The 7,871-nt window shown below is 38.5% G+C and overlaps 1 pseudogene; it reads left to right on the top strand.

Annotated features, from left to right (window-relative positions):
* Nucleotides 1-2,119: 2,119 nt before the first annotated feature.
* LOC143618383 (protein MIZU-KUSSEI 1 pseudogene) lies at nucleotides 2,120-3,427 on the top strand (annotated as a pseudogene).
* The last annotated feature ends 4,444 nt before the right edge of the window (nucleotides 3,428-7,871 follow it).

Here is a 7,871-nt window from a genome sequence, read left to right as displayed (position 1 = left end):
AAAAGAAACAGTTAGAAAATAAACTAGTATCAGCAAGAAAGACAAGACATACCATAAGGAATAGAGTTCAAACCGTATTCGAGAAGGATGGGAAACCGGGACGCATCCTTCCATACCCGGCTCATCCCCAGCAGCACCATCCCGGATTCCGCAAACCGGTAAACCGGAGATCGGACCCGGGATATCTTCGCGAACCACTCCGCCTCCTGGTAGCTGGAAGCGTGAAGGCTCGGAAGCGCTTGCCCCTTCTTAAACATCATGGCAATGGGAATGGCGCGGGCAGAAATGTAGAAGAACTCCCGCTTCCACGATCGGAGACTGCGCTCGGTCACGCAGATCTTCAAACCCTTAATACGGGTTGTCAGGGTGTACCACCCCTGGACGCACCTCCAAGTATAGAAGGTCATCAGGCGGTCCACGTAGGGTTCAATACCCAGAATCCGGCACACCCACTCGAAGTGCCGGACCTTGGCAATCGCCATCGGATGCACCTCGGTCAGGTGCACACCGTGCCTCTCCAAGACACGGTACACAAACTTTGTCAATGGGAACCTAAGGTTCCCATAAACAAAGAATGCAGCATATACCCCGATCTTGCCACTGGGGGCATCGTACACAGTCTGGTGGGATTCAGGAAACTCAGGCTCAAGAGACTCAAGCATGAATTTCCTGACGATATACTGGTACTGATCGACAGGTAGAGCACACTGGCACTCGCCAGGAGTACTCCTATCGTCGGTTACAGCCTACCCGCATCATACCCAAAGACCAAGCAGGAAACTCGGGAATTTCTGCAAGTGACAAGGACTTCCGCGGGAAGAATCCCCATGGAAAACCTTAAAAAACCCTTTTCAAAACCCTCTGCTTAAAGTCCAAAAGTTCACCTCACTTTATTAAACACTCATGAGAAGAACATTGGACTGGGGGGACTTGAAGAGGTAGGTCCCAGCAGAGCCTAGTTGGACCCGCAAGACTCACCTTGAAGAGGGACGTCTGCGCAGAAACCAACTGGATCCGCAGGACCAACCATGCTCAGAGACGTGACGTCCTTACACGCAGTACGCAAGCTGGTCCCGCAGGAAATGCCTCCCGATGGTGAAGGACTCCTCCTGTCCCCGCAGCCTCGGATACAAGCCATCAGGGAAGGCCGCGCAGCAGGGCTACACGCACAAGGCACTTAGCTCTCACTCAATGTCACCTGAAGGAATGAGCGAAGCCGGGAACTATCCCGCACAAGGGCGGGAGGGGGAATACTCCCGCCCAAATAAGCCAGTCCGTACGATACAGGAAGATCTTCTGTACTGTACCTGACGAGGTATGGGAAAAGGATCTGACTAAAGATACGACAGCTTATTGACAACAGTATGGCGAGCAGCATGCTCCTGCACTGTATGTCACTATTAGCCGCTGCCTACTCACCAACTACTGCCATACCACGTGCGTAGCCGTCAGTTGGTGGAACAGGAACAGTATACAGCAGGCCTGGTCGCTATCAGCCGCTACCTACCCACCAACTACCAGCAGGGCACGTGCGTAGGCTACTGTTGGTGGAACAGGAACACTGTTGCAGCCGGCCATACCTCTTTGGAAACCTACCTTCGGCTATAAATACCACAAATGGTATGACCATCTGATCTTATCATATTTTACTACATTATCATCATATTATACCTGATATCTGCTCTAGCAATCTCTTAATATACTTTTATATTTAAAGAGCAATCTAGTCTGATTCTCACGCCGGAGGGTGGTCACAAGGAGGAACCCCCCCCCCCCCTTCTCAGTGACGAGCTCACGGTGTCTGTTTTGCAGGTTACCAGAAGAACCATCTTCCAAGGGTCTAACCCCTCGTGGGAAACATCTATCTAACCCCCAGGTTACCAGTAATCTGCCCGGGGTCCGGTTAGTGTTTCTTCAGTTAGCCTAGAATCAATTCAGGAAAAACATAACATCACTGAGAAATGGTCTTGGCAGGCATTGTTTGGTGGTGGATTTTACCTTCTCTTAAAACTGCCTGCTTAAAGTCTCCCTATAGAATTAATTATTTGAACATGAGAAGGCTTTTACATTTATTCTAAAACTAATATTTAAGTTACTGACGATTAGTTTTAAGTGTTTTAATACAATATATTGATTTTGTTCAACTAATCGTTCACAACTTAAATAAATAGTTTTACATGTGCGCCGAAGATGTCATAATTTTCAGACACGTACTTTATTATCTTTTATATCTTATTTTATCATTATTAATTACACAACTCTAATATATAATTAAAGTTTAATCCATTTTCATACACCATATGTGGTACAACAAAAAAAGTCTTCGCAATTGTTAGGTGGGACGGCTCACCATCTTTTGTCACTACTTTCAACTTTTGAGTCACAAACCCTTTAAAAATGAAGAAAACAACCACAACCTTTTCACAATATTTCCATCTTTTCTTTATAATTTCCTTTGATTAACCATTGTTGTTTAGCTTCTGATTCTCAAGATGAGATCAATCATGGCTGCCAAAACCCCTCAAGAATCTTCCTTTTCATTCTCTAGAAGGTACTTCAAATGGAAGAACAAAGATGAAGGTGAAGATGGGAGTGAAACCCACCATTTCCGATCGGCATCACTTGGTTGCGCTGTCACCGAAGCTGACGACATGAATCTTGACCGCCATCTTAGCCTCCCGGTGCCCCAGACAGCACCTAGGAGAAAGAAACATGCATTCATGTCTGTTTCTAAGCTCCGTTCGGCTCTTACTTTTACTAATAGTAAAAGTAAGAGCCGATACAGTTCTAAACCTAAACCAGGTTTAGGTAAAACAACCAGAATAGTGGGTACCCTTTTTGGGTACCGAAGTGGCCACGTCCATATTGGGTTCCAAGAGGAACCCAACATGACGCCGGCTTTTCTGGTTGAGCTAGCCACCCCGACTAGCTTCTTGGTTCGAGAAATGGCATCAGGGTTGGTTCGGATTGCGTTGGAATGCGATAAAAAGATTGGAAAGAAGGGTTTTAAGCTGCTGGATGAGCCGCTATGGAGGACATACTGTAATGGCAAGAAATGTGGTTACGCGATGAGGCGTGATTGTGGGCCGGATGAATGGAAGGTGTTCAATTCTGTTGGACCGATTACTATGGGCGCTGGAGTGTTGCCAGAGGACGGTGGAGATGCTGGTGGTGGTGGTGAAGGGGAGTTGATGTATATGAGAGCAAGTTTTGAGAGGATTATCGGGTCAAAAGATTCCGAAGCATATTACATGATGAATCCAGAAAACAACGGTGGTCCAGAACTTAGTATTTATCTTATTCGAGTTTGAGATTTTGGTCTTTGAATTTCAGTTAATGTAAGTCTTGGGCTTTCCAATATACCATCAAGATTTGGTTCTTGATCATGTGTACGTACGTTTCCCGTATAAGTTATAGTACTACTATTCTTAAGTTAACGTACGTTACCTTCCGTTATTAGAGTATACTATAGTATTTGAGGACCAAGTTAAAGGTAGAAGTAGGATTTTAATGATATAAACTATAACTCATTTACCGTTAATAGTTTATGCTATCAATTTGACTAATAGTGGTTCTACCAATCGTTTTCACTAATTTAATAAAGACGCAACTTCGGCAGCCTCTAAGGAACAAATAAGTGATTTTTATTTTCATCAAAATACAATAAGTTTTAAAACGATATAAATGTGACAACATTCAGAGTTATTTCAACGTTATAGCCACATTCTTTTTCAAAACAATATAAATAAAAGTTGACAACATTCAGAGTTATTTCAACGTTATAGTCACGTTCTTTTTCAAAACATTGTAAATAAAAATTAATAACATATACAATTATTTCAACGTTATAGTCACATTCTTTTTTATAATGAAAGTAAAAGTTATAAATGTCAATAAACAACCTACAAATATGGTTTGTCGTTGTCCCTCAATAAGTGAAGTAATAAGTTCAAATTCTTTATAGTGTATGAGCAAAAGGATTTTAATTTTTAAGGTAAAAAGACCTTGTTGTTCAAAAGAAAAAGTTATTACTAATTAATTGTAAATAAGCCTTAATTGTAAAACAATCAAACTAATTGATTATAGTCGTTTTAATTTTTTTAGTAGTGTTTGAAACTACTCCACAGCCAAGTGAATATTCTTGTATGAGATGGCAGTCGTAATAATATATAATCACATAGTGAATTAGTAGGTATGAATGATGGGTGTTTATGACTTTATGTGATGTAAAATTGGACAATCAATGACTACTTTAGTCGTTCATCATGTTTTCACATGTCTCCATGCATTCATTTGGGAACGCACGCTTGCCCAAAATCCGGTCTTTGTGGACTCATATTTCATAATCAAGGTTAGAAATTCTGATATATCTATATTTAAATATCTATACACTCTATGCGGACATGTGAGGGATGGCAAAAATTAACTTAATGAAAAAAATCAAAACCTAAAGGATTTGGGACTTAAAATATTGTTATTATATTTGTTAAAAGAAAAGCGCATGTTATATATATATATATATATATATATATATATATATATATATATATATATATATATAGTAGCGGATCTAGATATCAATTTCAGGGGTACGTTCAAATACTTTTTTTTTACCGGTGTATCATACAATGTAAACGAGACAAAATAAAAAAAACGATGGTAAATAAATTTATACACATGGGGTGCAGATTTTTCATATTCAGTTTTTGAAAGTTTGAAAAATCGAGCCATTATATTATCTTCTTTTATTTTATCAAACGTTTCTCTTTCAATCGTACAAATTAAAACATTGTTCAAATTACTAATCACCCATCTCATTACGCAAATCCGGCTTGATAAGTTTCATTTAAAAAATATATATCTTTCAACGGTTGGGGTTTCACCCGATAAAACCAATTGCTAACTTTAATATTTCATTAACCAAAGAAAAAGTGGCATGCTTTCCGGTTTCCACCATTAGACGAGCATGAAGGTTAATCTTGAATTATTAATAAAGTGAAAGGGTTTATTTTGTTATGTTTTATTTTAGCTAATTGAATTATAATAGGTTTAGTAAATGTTTGCCTTGTAGAGGAAGTTTAAAAATTATCTTGGAGAATAAGTTTTGCAAGACTATAACTAGAGGTATATGTTATTGTTTTTGGTGTGTCAAGGAGTCTCTTCTTCATGTAAGTTCATGAAGTTCGTTTGTTAAGTTCATTTGATAATATGAAAAGAGTCGAGAGTTGTCACCCCAATAACTCGTGTTAGTTAGTTTGTTCGTTTTGTTTGATATGATTGTTTGATTTGTCTGGGCAGTAGAGCAAGGTCAATATTCCAGTCAATTTTTCAAATTTAGTAGAGCAAGGTCACCATTTGTGACAATCGTCAATTTCAGGTTAACTCCGTTAACTCAACTCCGTCAATTCAAACTTAAGATCATTGAATCTATAACGCACACTTCATTACATTTAAACTAGGGTTTAAATGACGCTTAACACTTACTACAGGTGTAGTCTTTCGGGAATTGCACCGAAACGCAAACGAGTTGACGCAAACGATTGATGAATAAACGAAAAACGTCAAAACAGTAATTATGTGATAATTATGTGTTAGACTTATGTGTTATGTGATAACATGGTTATAAACGTTAACTCAAGATGTAAACAAGTTAGTTAAGCTAGATAAGTAATACTTAGAAGTGGAGGGGCTAAAGTGTAACATAGTATTCTATAAATACTATGTTATAATAAACCCTAACTCTTATTTTTTTTCTCCCAAAACCGATCAGCCACCCCCTCCATCCCTCATGGCTGCCGTCACCTTCACACACACATAACACCAAGAAATCAAGCCTTTGATTGAAGAACTAGGTGCTAGGAAGGTATAATTGATTATCCTATACATCCTTGTTACTTGATTTTGATGTTTGTTGGGTTAATAACAAACCCTAAGCTGCCGATTTCTTGTATGGTGTGTGTTAACATGATTGTTGTTGAATTAATGATGATTGATAACTAGTATTGATGTTGTTACATGTTGATTGTTGTGTCTATGATTTGAGTTCAAACAAAAACCCTAATCATGTATGTAATGGGTAATTGATGTGCATGGATGGTGTTTATGGAGTCTAGAGTGTTATATGAATGCATGATAGTTCATAGATTGTTATTATGTTGAGTTTGGATGCAAACAGTTTCTGAACAGAATGTGTATATGATGTTTAAGTGACTGTAACGAAGTGTAAACGTGAAAATTGGTTGAGATTATTGGTACTACAGTAAACTAGGTTGAGTCTAGTTTCTATAAAGTATAAATTTGTAATTTTTGGATAAGTAGAAGTTAACTTTTATGATTTTACAAAAACATTGTGCAAAGCTGAGCTGTTAGACATGCTGTTAGGTTGTTTTGTAAATGTTATATCTCATGAACTACGAGACCAATTGGGTTGGTTCCACTTCTGGAAGTTGACTTATTGAGTTAGAAACCTTACCCAAGTGGTCTTGAATTTATTGGATCTTTCGTTTAACGGGAATTGCAAATAACATTATGTTGCGCATGAATTTGACTGTTATGAGTTTGCTGTAATGATTTGATGATTTTGAGAAAACTATGTGGAATAAAAATATAATTAAATATGTTTTGGAAACCTAAGACATATGTGCTTCTGTGATGATTTTTGGTAAATTAATTGAGATGCTATGATCGGTGAAATAGTACAATCTTTCTAGTAGGATTTCTATCTCGGTGAAACTAGCTGCTGAGTTGTGTAAAAATGCATGAAACATGATACTGGCTAGTTAATTGTTATTTGTTGACCAAAATACCCTTGCGGGGAATAATTGCTAATTGATTGCCATGATTTGATCAAATTGCCCTCATGGGGAATAATGGCTAGTTAATTGTTATTTGTCGACCAAAATGCCCTTACGGGGAATAATTGATAGTGATGTACTTTATGAATACATGACACGTATATGATTGCTTACACATGTAATGTGTCACAAATACACTGGTTAAAGTCACACACGATTCACAAACGAAACACGAAACATGTTATGTGCATAGGTATTATGTGCCGGGTCTAGGGACTCGATAATATTCCGACACTTAGAAAAATCTCTTTGTTGTTTTAGAACGCTAGAGAGAGTTTTTCTGTGACGCGCATCTTGGTGATTTAATTTGGGAAATTCTTCGCAAACAGTGAGTTTCACTTTCCCCTCTTTAAAATGTTTTCAAACGCTTTTCACTTGGGGGAGATAACATGCTCCACAACGCATTTAAGATTTTGTTATAAATTATATATCACTTGTAAAGGCTAAGTGGCAACGAAACAATTGAAGTCCTACACATCGAACCGGTTAATATTTGGAATAGCGAGTCACTGTTGAGTAGTACTACTGAGTTTGACAAACCCCACCCAACGCTAAACTCGACTGGAAGTCGAGCGGGTGTAATTTTGGCTAACACGTACCATGGTCTGGATGACCTGGTGACAAGGCACTTAATAAACGAGTCAGCTTCGGTGTCGAACACTTAGTAATACTTGTTGTATAGACTAGCTACCTATCGATATATAATTGACATAACACTATCTGTAACGCAAAACGCTGTAACGCAAAACGCTGTGACGCTGTAACGCTGTAACGCAAAACGCTGAACGCAAACGCTAAACGATTTATTTTTATATAACTTGTGAACTCACCAACCTTGTGTTGACACTTTTAGTATGTTATTCTCAGGTAGCCGAGGCGGGCGCGCGGTTTAGGAACATGCATTGCTTGATAAACTTTTAACTATGCAAACTTACTTTTAACTGTTATCATTGGTTTTAAATCGTCCTGCGTGACGTCACATTGTTCTCTATGGTTTTACGCTTCCGCACTTATTTT

Source organism: Bidens hawaiensis, unplaced genomic scaffold (genome assembly GCF_021521415.1).
Source record: "Bidens hawaiensis isolate Kalapana, Puna unplaced genomic scaffold, B.hawaiensis_p1.1 tig00071586_1, whole genome shotgun sequence".
Taxonomy (NCBI): Eukaryota; Viridiplantae; Streptophyta; class Magnoliopsida; order Asterales; family Asteraceae; genus Bidens; species Bidens hawaiensis.
This window is presented reverse-complemented; position numbering and strand designations above follow the sequence as displayed.